The 15,702-nt window shown below is 37.4% G+C and overlaps 1 protein-coding gene and 1 long non-coding RNA gene across 3 annotated transcripts in view; one reads left to right on the plus strand and one right to left on the minus strand.

Annotated features, from left to right (window-relative positions):
- The window catches only part of DYRK1A (dual specificity tyrosine phosphorylation regulated kinase 1A), a 107,808-nt gene that overhangs the window by 61,974 nt on the left and 30,132 nt on the right, over nucleotides 1-15,702 (plus strand). The gene's annotated exons all lie outside the window — the stretch shown is intronic.
- LOC132771853 (uncharacterized) lies at nucleotides 1,223-11,237 on the minus strand. The gene is made up of 3 exons (XR_010909651.1): nucleotides 10,902-11,237; nucleotides 4,432-4,668; nucleotides 1,223-1,737 (listed from the first exon to the last, which is right to left on the minus strand). It is a non-coding gene; the product is annotated as an uncharacterized lncRNA (long non-coding RNA).

The following is a 15,702-nucleotide window of genomic DNA, read 5'->3' on the forward strand; positions in this document are numbered from 1 at the left end:
TGAACATGAGCCAACAATGTGATACAGCAGCTAAAAAAGCCAATGAGATTTTGGGCTGCATCCAAAGGAGTATAGTGTCTTGATCAAGGGAAGTCATGATGCCTTTGTATTCTGCTTTGGCTAGACCTCACCTGGAATACTGTGTCCAATTCTAGGCATTACAGTTTAAAAGAGATATTGACAAGCTGGAAGGTGTCCAGAGGAGGGCGACTAAAATGATCAAAGGTCTGTAGACCATGCCCTATGAGAACTGTCTTAAAGAACTGGGCATGTTTCGCCTGCAGAAGAGAAGGTTGAGAGGAGACATGATAGCCATGTACAAATATATTGCCCTTGAATCTAGGACTAGGAGCAAATGATTTAAATTACAGGAAAGGAGATTCCACCTGAACATTAGGAAGAACTTCCTGACAGTATGAGCTGTTCAACAGTGGACCTCTCTGCCTCAGACTGTGGTGGAAGCTCCTTCTTTGGAAAGTTTTAAACATAAACAGAGGGTGGATGGCCATATGTCAGAGATACTTTGATTGTTCTTTTTCTGCATGGCGGGGGAGTTAACTAGATGGCCCCTTTGGTCTTTTCCAACTCTATTCTATGATTCTATATGTATATGGTTTTCCATAACTACATTGGTGGCACTGTTGATTCTTCAGCAACCTCTCCATATTTTGCTAGAGCAACAAGATTGTCTTATGTCAGCCTCATCTGAATCTGTCTCAGCCTCATCTTCATCTTTCAGAGCTTCACCTGCATGAGCAGGTAAGGCGTAGTGTTTCTTCTTGCAATTGGAACACCTTAGGCTACATGTGAAACTAATTATTTGTATGGAATACATCTCTTTGTATCAAAGAAGCAAATGCTCTAATGATTATATAGCATCTCATGTTTTAAAGATTGGCACTCAGGATGGTGGTACTGCTATGATTCCACGTTTACAAGGACTCTTTGATCTAATTAAGCAGTAATGGAATAAATCTGTGTCTTTGCTACCAGTGTCCTGTAGAGTGCCTGTTTTGTATAGATCAACAAGGAGCATTTTTTTTTAAAAAAGTAATTATTTTTTAGGTTTCCCAAGTAAAAGATAGTAGCTAAGCACACACTGCGAAGTATATAGAGGATATGCTCTTGACATTTTTGTGTTATATCTGCTCTTCAGCTGCTTTTGGCATTAGAGATGCTAACATGCAGGATTGTTGGTCTGCATATTAATACTTCTTCTGGGGAAAGATGCTAGTATTTATTCTGTATTTGCCAGACAAACAATGCTGAGGCAATGCTGTTTCACAGGAAGACTCATTGCCTTGCAGGACAAGAGATAAGAACAGGTCTCCTGTAGCAGGTCTCCTGTAGCAGACTGTGTCTCCGAAGTAGCAGCTAATGTGGTTACTATCAGACGTTAAGCTTGACTGTCGTCTTCAGGAATAATAGTAGATGTTCGATGGAGGATTAAAAATAATCTATTTGATGAAAAAGATTTTGCATATGAAAATGGTTAAGGACACGAATCATCTGTTCAAGTCTAGGTCTACAGCAAAAGATGAACTTTGGAGTTCATGCACAACAGTCTCAACCTTAGAAACTGGAGACACCAATCATTGTCCTTTTTCTCTTATTCAAAATTTCATTAGAGCTTTTTCCAATTCTAACAGAGTTCCTCCAGTCAGCAGCCTCAGCCTTGTAGAAAGCCTTGGTTCTTCTTCATGATCTTCGTGGCTCACATATATGGGTCATTTTGTGCTGCATGGGATTAAAAAAAAAAGATTATAGTTGTATTTTGGCAATATCTCTGCCCCCTCGTCCACATAATTATAAACTCCTGAACCAAAACCCAGTTCCATCTTATCTATCATGTTAGGTTTGTTAGAAAGTTGTGGTACAAAATATTAGGTAGAATATTGCATTAGAGAAATGGGGAAAATGTGGCAGAAAAGTTTAAATTTATACAAATAATTGCAAATAATTTTTATACAAAAAGATATTTTGGTGGCATTAACCCCATAAAAATTGTCAAACTGTGGTAGGGGAGCAAAAAATAGTTGTTGGAAATGTGAATTTCATGTGGTGGGCGTGTCAAAATATTGGGAAAAGATTGGCGACGTGATTCAAGTGATTCTTAAAATTATTTGTCCTAACCAGAATTGCCACAGCTTGGTTTCATGGATGACCAGTTTAAGAAAAAACAGAAGCTCCTACAACACAGTGGCATGACTCCTATACACCGCAAAATGGAAAAGCATTGAAATTCCGATAGTTGAGGGCTAAATTATTAAGATGTTGGGTTTGCAGAAATGAACAATGAATTTATTAAAAGACAACCAATAGATAGGTTTAAAAATGAATGGGATCCCTTTTTGCAATTCCTATGGGACAATGGAGAAAATACTACTTTTGCAGGTTTTGAAAATTGGTGGTCTGTGATTTCAAAGTAATAGTAGAAGTATATGCTAAGTCTCTTTATTGTTAATGATGCCTAATCTGGGAATATAATTAATAGTGCATAGTACACTTAAATCAATTGGGGCGGGGGGAGAGCAGGAAATCAGTTGTTCATAACTTGGGGACTGCCTGTATTAGTACTTTTTTGCTAGAGCATATGATATATTATGTGACAAAAAAGTTAAATCTAGCCTTTTATATTTTGAAAAATAATATACTTTGAATTTTTAAAAAATTAAAATCTTATCCAGACTACAGTGCTTGAATACACACATACACACACACACACACACACACACACACAAACACACTAGCTGTCCCCTGCCATGCGTTGCTGTGGCCCAGTCTGTTGATCTGGAAAATAAAGTAATGAGAAAGTGTTGGTTTCTAATATATGTAATTTCTTTATGCGTGTGGGTAAACAGTATTTCTTGCTGTTTCTTTGTCAGTGTTGATGTGGAGATTGTCTGGTGTGCCCACCCTGGAACATGCAAGATATGATTGTCCTTCTTTAGGGGTCCCTTTCGAATCTATGATACTATATCTCTGCATGTGTGAATCATATCTCTATCTATCTATCTATGGCTGGATGGCTCTTTGTCAGGAGGAATTTGATTATGTTTTCTTGCCCTGATGAAGGGAGTTGGATTGGATGGCCTTAAGTATTTTCTGATGGTCATGGGGGTTCTGTGTGGGAGGTTTGCCCCAATTCTGTCGTTTGTGGGGTTCTAATGCTCTTTGATTTTAGGTGAACTGTGAATCCCAGTGACTACAACTCCCAAACGTCAAGGTCTATTTCCCCCAAACTCCATCTGTGTTCATATTTGGGCATATTGAGTGCTTAAGCCAAGTTTGGTCTAGATCCATCATTGATTTGAGTCCACAGTGCTCTCTGGATGTAGGTGAACTACAACTCCAAAACTCAAGGTCAATGCCCACCAAACTCTACCAGTGTTTTCTGTTGGTCATGGGAGTCCTATGTGCCAAGTTTGGTTCAATTCCATTATTGGTAGGGTTCAGAATGCTCTTTGATTGTAGGTGAAATATAAATCCCAGCAACTACAACTCCCAAATGACAAAATCATACTTTTTTGAGTGATGGTCACTCCTTGTGTTGTGAGATGTTTTGATGCCAAATTTAGTGTGATTTCGTTCATTGGTTCTTTTGTTTTTAAGGTACTCATTATGCACAAGGGCATACACACACACACATATATATACAAACACACACACACTTTGGTAGAGTTTGGGGGAGAACTGCTAGAATTCTTAACAAATATTTCCTCTCTCAATACTCATCTCTTATCTACTTCAAGGCCTTATGTTGGATACCAAGAGCATTCCTGAATCCAACAAGAAACCTTGGCTGGTTGCTCTATAATTTAATAACTAAGTGGATCTCAGTCCTGGGAGATTTCCCCATCTCAATACTGACATATTTTGACTAATATTTGACGAATAACTCAAAATATTATCCAAATTTAAGCTATTTGGTCAGAAATAGTAAAGAATAGCAAAGGAGCATATAGTTGGACAAATGGTAGATTGGCGTGAAGCCCAAAGAAGTGCATCAACCATAAATCGGATAAAGGAATACTGACATTGTCTTTATTATAAGGATTTGAGACATTGTGATCATCATGTTAATGTTGTTCACCCAATTATTCGGACAGGCACTCGCCATATTTTCATCACTGCCACCATTACTGTGGGGATCCATACAATGATTATTATTTGACTTGTGATGCTGCAGAGAGCTCCTTATTTCAGACAGTTGCTCATTCACATATCTTTGAGTTAAGATGTCCACAACTTTGAGACCTCAGCTTCCTCTAAGAGCTCTGATAGAGTCTCCTCTATTAGCTGGGAAAACTCTGATCCAAAACTCTGATCCAGCCAGTCTGACTATTCCTACTCTAGCATAGTCTTTTTCATCTCAGCACTGATGCACTGTTGCATGTCCACTTCAGTCTCCTAGATGGATTGATGGGGTACCTCCTTTTAGGCATCATCAGAAGTTGAATGAAGTCATTCATCTGTAGAGAATCCCTCTTCTTTCTCCTTTGACGTGCTTGTGGAAGACCAAAATCCTGCTTTTCTTTTGGACAATCTAGGTACTTTTGCAGAGTAGATCTCCCAATTTTTTTGAGCTGCTTGTGTATTCTACAAACTTCTGCTGATAGTTTCACTGATACCATGACTGAAAGCTCCGTAGTTTTAAACACATGAAATCTGCAATGAGAAGTGAAAGGAATTTTGTGCTAGAGCCTAGGAAATGCAAGAATGAAATCTAGAGCAACTTTTAAACATTTTAATAACTTTTTTCTGCAACCAAACATTGCTAAGCAGGTATGTCAACTTGTAAAGATTGAGCTGTTACAGTTCAAAGGGAGTGCATATTACTACACAGACTAGCAGGAAATCACCTTTTGTTGTGTTAATCTATTAACATATAAGAACAGTAGAATGGAAATTTGAAAGATGCATCCTATAACAAATATAAAGCTAGAGAAGGAAAAGAAATGAGTAAGGTTCTATCTGAAGTAAATAGCACCCAAAATATTTTCTATAAGTAACAGTGAAAAAAGGAGAAATGAAGATTTCAAAGTATGACCTGGGTATGTTTACAATAAGCTATAAACTGAAAAGGTGAACTTCACTGTTTAAAAGGTGGAACATTTGAATAAAGTGGCTAAGAAGAAATCCCTATTAAATGACATATTTAAGCTATAAAGTCTTTCTTTTAGACCTGTTTAAGATTAGTAATATTTTGCACAGCACTTTATTTCTTACGTTGTTGTTGTTCATTCGTTCAGTCGTCTCCGACTCTTCGTGACCTCATGGACCAGCCCATGCCAGAGCTCCCTGTCGGCCGTCACCACCCCCAGCTCCTTAAAGGACAATCCAGTCACTTCAAGGATGCCATCCATCCATCTTGCCCTTGGTCGGCCCCTCTTCCTTTTGCCTTCCACTTTCCCCAGCATAATTGTCTTCTCTAGGCTTTCCTGTCTCCTCATGATGTGGCCAAAGTACTTCAACTTTGTCTCTAGTGTCCTTCCCTCCAATGAGCAGCTGGGCTTTATTTCCTGGAGGATGGACTGGTTGGATCTTCTCGCAGTCCCAGGCACTCTCAGAACTTTCCTCCAACACCACAGCTCAAAAGCATCGATCTTCCTTCGCTCAGCCTTCCCTAAGGTCCAGCTCTCACATCCGTAGGTTACTACAGGGAATACCATGGCTTTGACTAGGTGGATCTTTGTTGCCAGTGTGATGTCTCTAATCTTTACTATTTTATCGAGATTGGACATTGCTCTCCTCCCAAGAAGTAAGCGTCTTCTGGTTTCCTGGCTACAGTCTGCATCTGCAGTAATCTTTGCGTCTAGAAATACAAAGTCTGTCATGGCCTCCACATTTTCTCCCTCTATTTTCCAGTTGTCAGTCATTCCTGTTGCCATAATCTTGGTTTTTTTAATGTTTAGTTGCAACCCGGCTTTTGTGCTTTCTTCTTTCACCTTGATTAGAAGGCTCCTCAGCTCCTCCTCGCTTTCGGCCATCAGAGTGGTGTCATCTGCATATCTGAGGTTGTTAATGTTTCTTCCAGCAATTTTTACCCCAGCTTTGCATTCATCAAGCCCCGCACATCGCATGATGTGTTCTGCATACAAGTTAAAAAGGTTGGGTGAGAGTATGCAGCCTTGCCGTACGCCTTTCCCAATCTTGAACAAGTCTGTTGTTCCGTGGTCAGTTCTGACTGTTGCTGCTTGGTCCTTGTACAGATTCCTGAGGAGAGAGACAAGGTGGCTTGGTATGCCCATCCCACCAAGAACTTGCCACAATTTATTATGATCCACACCGAGCATTACCTTACTGGCATGAGAAATAAGGGCCACTGTACCGAAGTTTGAGCAGTCTTTCGCATTTCCCTTTTTTGGTATGGGGATATAAGTTGATTTTTTCCAGTCTGATGGCCATTCTTGTGTTTTCCATATTTGCTGGCATATGGCATGCATCACCTTGACAGCATCATCTTTTAAGATTTTAAACAGTTCAGCTGGGATCCCGTCGTCTCCTGCCGACTTGTTGTTAGCAATGCTTCTTAAGGCCCATTCAACCTAACTCCTCAGGATGTCTGGTTCTAATTCATTCACCACACCATCAAAACTATCCTCGATATTATTATCCTTCCTATCCTTCCTGTATAGTCTCGCCACCTTCTCTTGATCTCTTCAGCTTCTGTTAGGTCCCTGCCATCTTTGTTTCTTATCATACCAATTTTTGCCTGAAATTTACCTCCAATGTTTCTAATTTTCTGGAAGAGGTCTCTTGTCCTTCCTATTCTGTTGTCTTCTTCCACTTCCATGCATTGCTTATTTAAAAATAGTTCCTTATCTCTTCTGGCTAACCTCTGGAATTGCGCATTTAACTGGGCATATCTCCCCTTATTCCTGTTTCCTTTTGCTTTCCTCCTTTCTTGGGCTACTTCCAGTGTCTCAGCAGACAACCATTTTGCCTTCTTGGTTTTCTTTTTCTTTTGGACGTACTTTGTTGCCGCCTCCTTAACAATGTCGCGGACTTCTGTCCATAGTTCTTCTGGGACTTTGTTTACTAAATCTAGTCCTTCAAATCTGTTCTTCACTTCCACTGTATATTCGCTAGGAATGTTAGTGAGATCATATCTAACTGGTCTGTGTATTTTCACTGATCTCTTTAGTTTTATTCTAAATTGTGCAATAAGAAGTTCGTGATCTGAGCTACAGTCAGCCCCAGGTCTTGTTTTCACCGACTGGATGGATGTCCGCCACCTTTGGCTGCAAAGGATGTAGTCAATCTGATTTCGGTGCTGACCATCTGGTGAAGTCCATGTATAAAGCCGTCTTTTAGGTTGTTGGAAGAGAGTGTTTGTTATACACAGCGAGTTTTCCTGGCAAAATTCTATCAGCCTGCGTCCCGCTTCATTTTGTTCTCCCAGACCATGCTTACCTGTGATCCCAGTTGTCATTTGACTTCCCACCTTGGCATTCCAGTCTCCTGTAATGAAAATAATGTCTCTTGTTGGTGTATTATCCAGTAGGTCCTGCAGATCCTCATAGAACTGATCTACTTCTGCTTCTTCAGCAGTTGTGGTTGGGGCGTATATTTGGATCACTGATGTTGAAAGGCTTTCCTTGCACTCGAATTGAGATCATTCTGTCATTTTTTAAGTTGTATCCAAGCACTGCTTTAGCGAATTTCTTATTAATTATGAAGGCTACTCCATTTCGTCGATGTTCCTCTTGTCCGCAGTAGTAGATTTGGTGGTCATCTGATGTGAAGTGGCCCATTCCAGTCCATTTCAGTTCGCTGACCCCCAGAATTATTATTTCTTATAGTGAAATTTAAATTTCTGCCTTTTTCTGTAAGTTTGAGGACCACTGTATAATCGCCTGCTGACCACTTGAAACAGCTGCACTGGGCAGTACTTTCCAGATGTGATGCTGGCAGCAACAAATGATTGTAGTATGAACAGAGTAAAGGAAATGATAGGTGGAAAGGACCATTGTAGCCGTGTTCTATTTTTCCCTACACCATGTTGTTTTTACAGCTTTCACGGTGGCATGAGTCTATAATATATAGCAATCCCTCTGTATTTTGTCCTTTTATGTTTACTAGATGTCCTCAGGTATCAGACATTATGGTTTGGGGAAGGGAAACATTGGTAGGGCTGAGACAGAAATCATATTTCGTATTCTGGTGCTCCTGAGTTCTTGTGCCTATGGGTTTTTGTTTGTTTGTTTGTTTGTTTTAACTGGTGAGGAAGGGCGTGGGGTAGCTGTTAAATTATAACTTCCCTTTAACAGTCTTGGCTTCGATACGTGGAATTTTGGGATTTGAAATTTGGTGAGGGTACTTTGAATTCTCTGCTAGCCAATTCTAATGCTGTAGTTTCAAAATAGTAGACTGGAGATCTACAGCAGATAATCCTAAATACTCAGTCACAAGCTAAGATTTCAAAGGAAGAAACCATGCTAGTTTCAAAGTGTTGTAATTGTTCAGTGAGGACATGTTCTTGCTTTGAAATAACAATATTAGCTATATAATTTTGCACATAAGATGGGGGATTTATTGAAATAATTGCTGTATCCCTTGGATGCACTGCTTGCATGATTTCAAACATAGTCTCTCTGATTTTGGGACTAGCAATCTGACATAAAACTAAAGCTGTTGTTGGTTGCTTTTGAGATCTGTAAGGTAGGGATGTGAGGCAGTTGCCAGCTATAATTATATTACTCTTGACACTATTCTTAACATTAAATTAGCATGCAAGATATAGATATATTGGGGAAGAAGTATGTTAGGTTCCAAAATCCCAGCCATAAATGACATGGGACTCCTAGTTCTAACAAAATACAACTTGTGCCTGTACTTACTATTGAATAAAACACTAGCATCTTTCTGCAGGTATGTACAAACCCCTGAGGTATATGGAATGTTTCATTTAGTATTTGTATCTTTCATTAATAAGCAGTTTGTATGAGTGCCTGATGCTTTTCAAGAATGAATGCAAGAGTTACAACTCACTTCACACATGACAGCATAAGAGAACACTCATGTTTGTTGAACAATCCACATGCTGGTGCCTGCTGCTGAATCATTTCTAGTATCATTTCTAACAACAACAACTTCTTTATGTATATCCTTCCCCTCTCTCCAAAGGGACAGAGAGGCTTACAACAATGTGACGGTAAAAACAAAATAATCATAATATTATAAACAATATAAATTAAATGAACAACCAGTATCAAGCAAAATACATAAAGGTAAAAGTGAAAACACCCACATTAAGCATGACATAAAAACATTAATCAATAAATAAACAGAAAAAAATACTTACACCGTACATCATAAAACATTTAAGAACACCCCAGCCACTGTTCTAGTCCTGTCCAGTTAAACATTCCCATTGAAGTCATTCATCCATTGGCTAGTGTTAACCAATCCCACCTGTGGAATTCACTCCCGGGGGAAATCAGAACAGCACCAACCCTCCTCTCCTTCAGGAGGAGGGTGAAGACATGGCTGTGGAACCAGGCCTTTGGGCAACCAGGCAATTAGACAATGACAACCAAATAAGACAATCAGATGTGTAAGATCGGCAGGACTGTCGAAATGGAACCAAAACAGATCTTTGAGTTAATTGTACACTGATGGGTAGGAGGAAGATCCAGGTTTGTATTGTTTTTGCTGACTTTATCATTTTACTGATTTTATTGGATAATGTTGAATTGTGGGAATTTGTACTGTTATATTTTTTGTGATGATTGTTTGTGTAGCAGGCGTCTAAGTGCGCCTTGCAGCTGTAAGCCGCCCTGGGTCCCCTTCGGGGTGAGAAGGGCGGGGTACAAGAACCCCAAATAAATAAATAAATAAATTTTCAAAGGCCTATTTCCATAACCAAGTTTTCAACTATTTCCTAAAGATGGATAGTGTGGAAGCCTGCTTGAATGCTTCTGCTGATGGAAGTGGGCCTCCAGTTCTTGTTGGACAGTAAGACCCAACATCTCTCACCACTGTCTATGTAGACATGTAGTCAGCAACATTTAGAGAACTGCATGAAAGAATTGCCCTCATTCTGTACTTGGTTTTCTTTATTGTTGTGTGGGAACCAGAATTCTGGCTTTGGCTTTCCATTGAAAATTCAGGCATAAGACACAGTTTCCTGTGCACTTAGGGTTCTGGTTTTTCAGGAAAGACGCAAGCCAAAGCTCCTGATCTGCATATGGAAATTTGGTTTTGTTAGGTCATTTCCAGTGGAAATAAACATTTGGGTTGCATACATGATTAAACTTACCTCTGCATATGAACTATGATAATGTGTTACAAACATTTTCACTCCTTCCATATTTTTGGGGAAAAAACAGCTCATTAAAGTACAAAACATTACTTGAGTATTTAGCCTGATGTGGACCTATGCAATTGCATTGAATTTATGCTTGCAGAGCATCTCACTTTAAAAGTACGTGCTGGTATTTCAGATTTGCAAGAAGGCTTTTTGGAATGCTGTCTCAGGGAAATATTTTTTTCATAATGTATATGAGTTTCATGAAAGGTAATGATAGCATTAGAACATTTTAAGAATTCTGTACATACATGCATCTGTATAGAAACCTATCTGTATTGGTAGACTGATGCATCTTTTGCTTTATATATCTGAAACTTGCTGTTTGAGATATAATGATTTTTATGTTATTCTTTCCATGTCATTATTTTTGCCACCTCAACAAGAAAGATAATAAAAACATTATAGTGCTGAATAGTAACATGTTTGTCAGAGATTAAAGTGTGTAACTATTTAAACTTTCCAGAAATACTTCATAGCCTTTTCTCAGTAATTCTGGGTTGCTTTTAGATTATGATGAAAGGAGAGATGTCTCAAAGCTGTGCATTGCAAGCAGAATGTAAAATTTTAAAATATTTTAATTGCTTACCTCCTCATTCCCACCCGAAGCCAAGCCATCGATCTCTATTTCTCCCTTGCTTCCCTTAAGCCTAAAACCTTCATTCAGCTTAATAATTATTAGGAAGCATTTTGACACCTTTGAGAGTAATTAGATGCTTTAAATACTCAGATAGATTTTAAAAGCAAACTAGCTGTAACACCAGCTGTATTGTGCAAAAAGAAATGTAATTCCTTATGCAGTACTTAGCTCAGATTCTTGTCTAGCATATTATTACATTGCCGTGCCCTTTCCAAGGGGGTGATCCATAGAACATTATTCTAATCCTGTGCAGTTGCAGCTAATTTTGCTTTAAACTTGAAAGTGTTAACGACAACTTGAAAATGTGACAAAGCTCAATTTCATTTCTTGTTTATTTATTGCTTGTTTTCCTATTGGACAACGAGAAGCAGCTCTGCCCTGGCAACTAAAGCTTGCTATTTGCATAACCTACTTTGATTGGCCAGCTCTCTGACTAACTCTTCCAATCATATGGTGTCGTTTTAGTGGTAGGCTATGCTAATTAGCTGCTGTTGCTAGGGTTCAGGGTGGTTTCTGTGTGCTGTTCTGCTGCATTGTGTTGCCTGGTGAGAGGCATTGATAAATGAGTATTTAATGATCTGCAGCAGTTTCCACTCACTGCAGGCGGAGACAGTAGAAATAAGGATTTAATTTCTCTTACCTACTTGTATTGCAAACACAGAAATTTGCAGTTTTTACAGTAGGACTTTTATGCAGACAAAATGTTTGGTCACAAGTATACATTGTATGTGATTTTTGTGTTTCATGCTTTCCAGGGAGAAAGTTGCTATACTTCTATCCTTGGAAGTATTTATGGATATTAGATAACAAAATGTTTTTATTGTGTCTGAAAAGATTATTTTACTATTAAAACCTGAGATACTCAAAATCTAACAATAGGTCATTTTAAGTATTTGCATACAGTTACGGTTGTGTATTTGTTCAGACATACCAAGTTTTGTTGGGTTTTGGAAAATTAAAGATGCTTTCCCTTGCTATAGAAGTCCTTCTAACTGTTCATTACTTTAATCTCCAACCCCCATTTTCATGTATTTGTCAGCATGCCTCACAGTTTTATTTGTTCTGCCCTATGTGTTCCATCTGTTAATTCATGACGCAGGACATCCTTGCCTTGAATTAATACTTACATGAATTGAAACTTTTGCGTAATCAGAAGTTTGCAGCATATTTGTTCTTCATTTAAAGCTAGTGAATTTATAAGTATTATTTTGGTCGCACAATGAACTTGCAAATAAGTTTGATTAAATGGGACAGAGAAATTCAAAACCAGGTTTGCTGACTTCACTTTCATATCCTGTATTTGTATTTACCAAAGATTTCATGCTTAGTAATATTTGCTAATACATTTCTTCCCATAAAGCAACATGGGAGCAATGTAGATTCCTATATATCACTGAAAGGAAAGAAGTAAAAGTTTAAGTTTGACTATGAAAATGTAATTTTAAGTAGAATCCCATCTTTATTTTCTTTTTAATAATTTTTTTAAAACATTTATATTCTGCCCTTCTCACCCCAAAGGGGACTCAGGGCGGAGCACAGCATATATACAGCAAACATTCAATGCTGGGACAAGAAATCATTAACATAAGTGTATAGTAAGGTGTTTAACATAATTTGGCCAACAAAAAAGCTACCGTATATTCCGGCATATAAGACGACTGGGCGTATAAGACGACCCCCAAGTTTTCCAGTTAAAATATAGAGTTAAGACGACTCCCATGCATAAGACTACACCCGCGTATAAGACGACCCCTGACTTTTGAGAAGATTTTCTTGGGTTAAAAAGTAGTCTTATACGCCAGAATATACTGTAAATTTCTTTTCCCCCCACAAAATTTCAGACAGGCAATTGAGCATTGCCATTTGGTAAATGTACAGTTTTTGTAATAAACCAAGCTTCTATGGAAAAATCATAAAAATCTAGAGTTGAAACAGATTTGGAGCTATCTAGTCTGACTCATGTCATTGCAGATAATTCACAGCCAAAGCTTGATTACCGATAAAAGTTTCATTTCTGTTTAATATTAGCGAGGAGAGGAGATCCCACTGTCTTGCAAGGTGGTTTATTTAACTGTCAAACAACTCTTATTAGAATGTCTTCACAATGTTCATATTAATCTCTTCTCTCCCCTTTGTCACATATTTTTCAAATGGCTAGCATGTTGTTCCTAATTGCTATCAAAGTCAGTTTTGACTCATGACAACCATGCGAAGAGAGACTTGCAACACACTGTGTCATCAGCTCAGGTCCTGCATGTTCAGAGCTGTGATTAAGTCTATCCATTTTAAATTCAGTGTTCTTCTTTTCCTATTGCCTCCAATTATACCAAGTATTATCAATTAATTAGTTATATATTGTTTCACAAAATGGCCATAGTATGATAGGCTCAATTGTTCCAGCTTCTTGGGAGACTTCTTCCTTTTGAGCTCCTCCCTCAGAAACACATTCTCCCACTATCTATCTCATTCAGGGTTTTATCAATTTTATCCTAGTACATTTGGCCCGCCCACTGCATTCTATTTCGCTATAATGTTATTTTGAAACTGCTTATTTTATTTTGTTATTTCATGTATTTATTTTGATGGTATTTTTGCTTCTTTGTATTTTATTTTGCTGTACTGTAATTTTAGGCTTGGCCTCATGTTAGCCACCTCAACTCCCCTTTAGGGAAATGGTAGCGGGATACAAATAAAGTATATTATTATTATTCTAGGTCCCATTATTTTCTATTGGTCAGTCCTAGTATCTCTAGAACTCTTTTCATTCTGATGGACTGCTTTTAGGATGACAACTTAAATTGGCGATCTGTTTTAATGTTTTTATATTGTTTTTATTATCTATATAAATAAAAATGTAATGTTTCGTTTGTGGGATTAACAGAACTCAAAAACCACTGGACAAATTGACACCAAATTTGGACACCATACACCTAACAATCCAATGTATGTCACTCAGAAAAACACAGAAAAACAGTTCCCCCTCCTTCCCTCCCTTTTCTAAGTGACTTTTAAAAGCCCACAGATGCTATAACAGGATACAGAGCATGCACGGAAATGCTGCCTCCTCCCTTCTTTCCCCACTCCCCTTAGAAAGACATCCAACCGTACATCTCAGGGAGGGAGGGAAGGAGAGCACGTGCCAGCAGGCTCCCATGGAGGCCTCATCCCCACAGGCCTGCCTCCCTGTCGCTATCCCTTACATACTGCCCAGGTTACTCTGCCTCTCCCAAGGAGGGTATCTATCCAGACCCGGCTAATCTACCACTGATAGGATGGATTTGGGAGAAAGGAAGTTCTGCGGAAGCAAAAGCAATCAAGCTCAGAGCTAATCCAACATTAACCCAGACTCAGAATAGAGAAACTGCAATCCTATTCATGACAGGCAGGAAGACTCCATCCAAGCTCTCCCAAAAGATGGCCATCCAATTCCAACCCCATTCTGCCAAGTAGGAAGACACCATTCATTCTACAAATATAGCACCCCAAGCATATAGGATCAAATAGCAGCAGAGATGATACCATGTTCTAATAATAATAATAATAATAATAATAATAATAATAACAACAACAATACATATATTTTCTTATAGTATAGCACCCAAATCAAATGGGTTTATACAGTAGTACAGATGATACAGTGCAATAATAATAATAATAATAATAATAATAATAATATAATCCAAAATAATAAATAAATCAACTAGAAAAGGCTTTAAGTCAATGATATGACACAAAAATCTATCCCAAAGAGCTACAAAAAATTGAACTGGCCCAACGATTATGTAACGCTTGGCAATATATATCAATAAATTTATATAAGCCTTTTAAAATATTTTGATAACATGATAATTATAAAATATTTATTTAATTTTAAATTATTTTAATGTTTCATATTTTCTTTTAAAATATTTAACTTTTGAATATTTAATTTAGATAGTTTAAATTTAAAATATTTGTTAAATTTTAAAATATTTTAACATTTTCATTATAAAATATTTAATTGCTTAGTTTTAAAATATTTTGATTTTAAATGTTTAATTTTAACATATTTTAATTATAATATTTTAATTTTAAAATAGTTATTTAGTTTTAAAATATTTTGATTTTGAAAATTATTTAAATTAAATTATTTAATTTTAATATTTAAAATAAAAAATAAAATGTTTAATTTAAAGTATTTAATGTTAACATTTTTATTTTAGAATATTCCTTTAATTTTAATATTACAATTTATACATATTTAATAGTTTAATTCTATAATTGTTTATTTTAATATTTTATTTTATTCTATTTGGTTTAATCATGAAATATTTAATTACTTAATACTTTGTTTTAAAAATAATTATTTAATTTTAAAATATTTAATTGTTTAACTTTACAACATTTAAATCTAAAAATATTTAATTAACTTAAAAATGTTTTACTATTACTATTTTATTTTAAAAAGTATTTAGTTGTTTACTTTTAAAATATTTTCAATATCACCATGCTAGGCCACAGCAACGCACGGCTGGGAGGGAGGGAGGGGGATTGCCAGGGAAGAGGCCCTTTAATGCCACGCATGGAAGGATGGGCACGGGAAACCCTTTGGAGTGAGGAAGGCCCCCCATTGGCCATCCAGTTCAACCTCATTTTCCACCATCAAAGCCCTCCCGACAGATGACCATCCAGTTGGAGGGCAGTCCCAAAGCCATCCAGTCCAACCTCATTTTACAGTAAAGGAAAACACTATCAAAGCCCTCCTGGCAGA

The sequence above is a fragment of the Anolis sagrei genome, chromosome 3 (assembly GCF_037176765.1).
Source record: "Anolis sagrei isolate rAnoSag1 chromosome 3, rAnoSag1.mat, whole genome shotgun sequence".
In the NCBI taxonomy this organism is placed as follows: Eukaryota; Metazoa; Chordata; class Lepidosauria; order Squamata; family Dactyloidae; genus Anolis; species Anolis sagrei.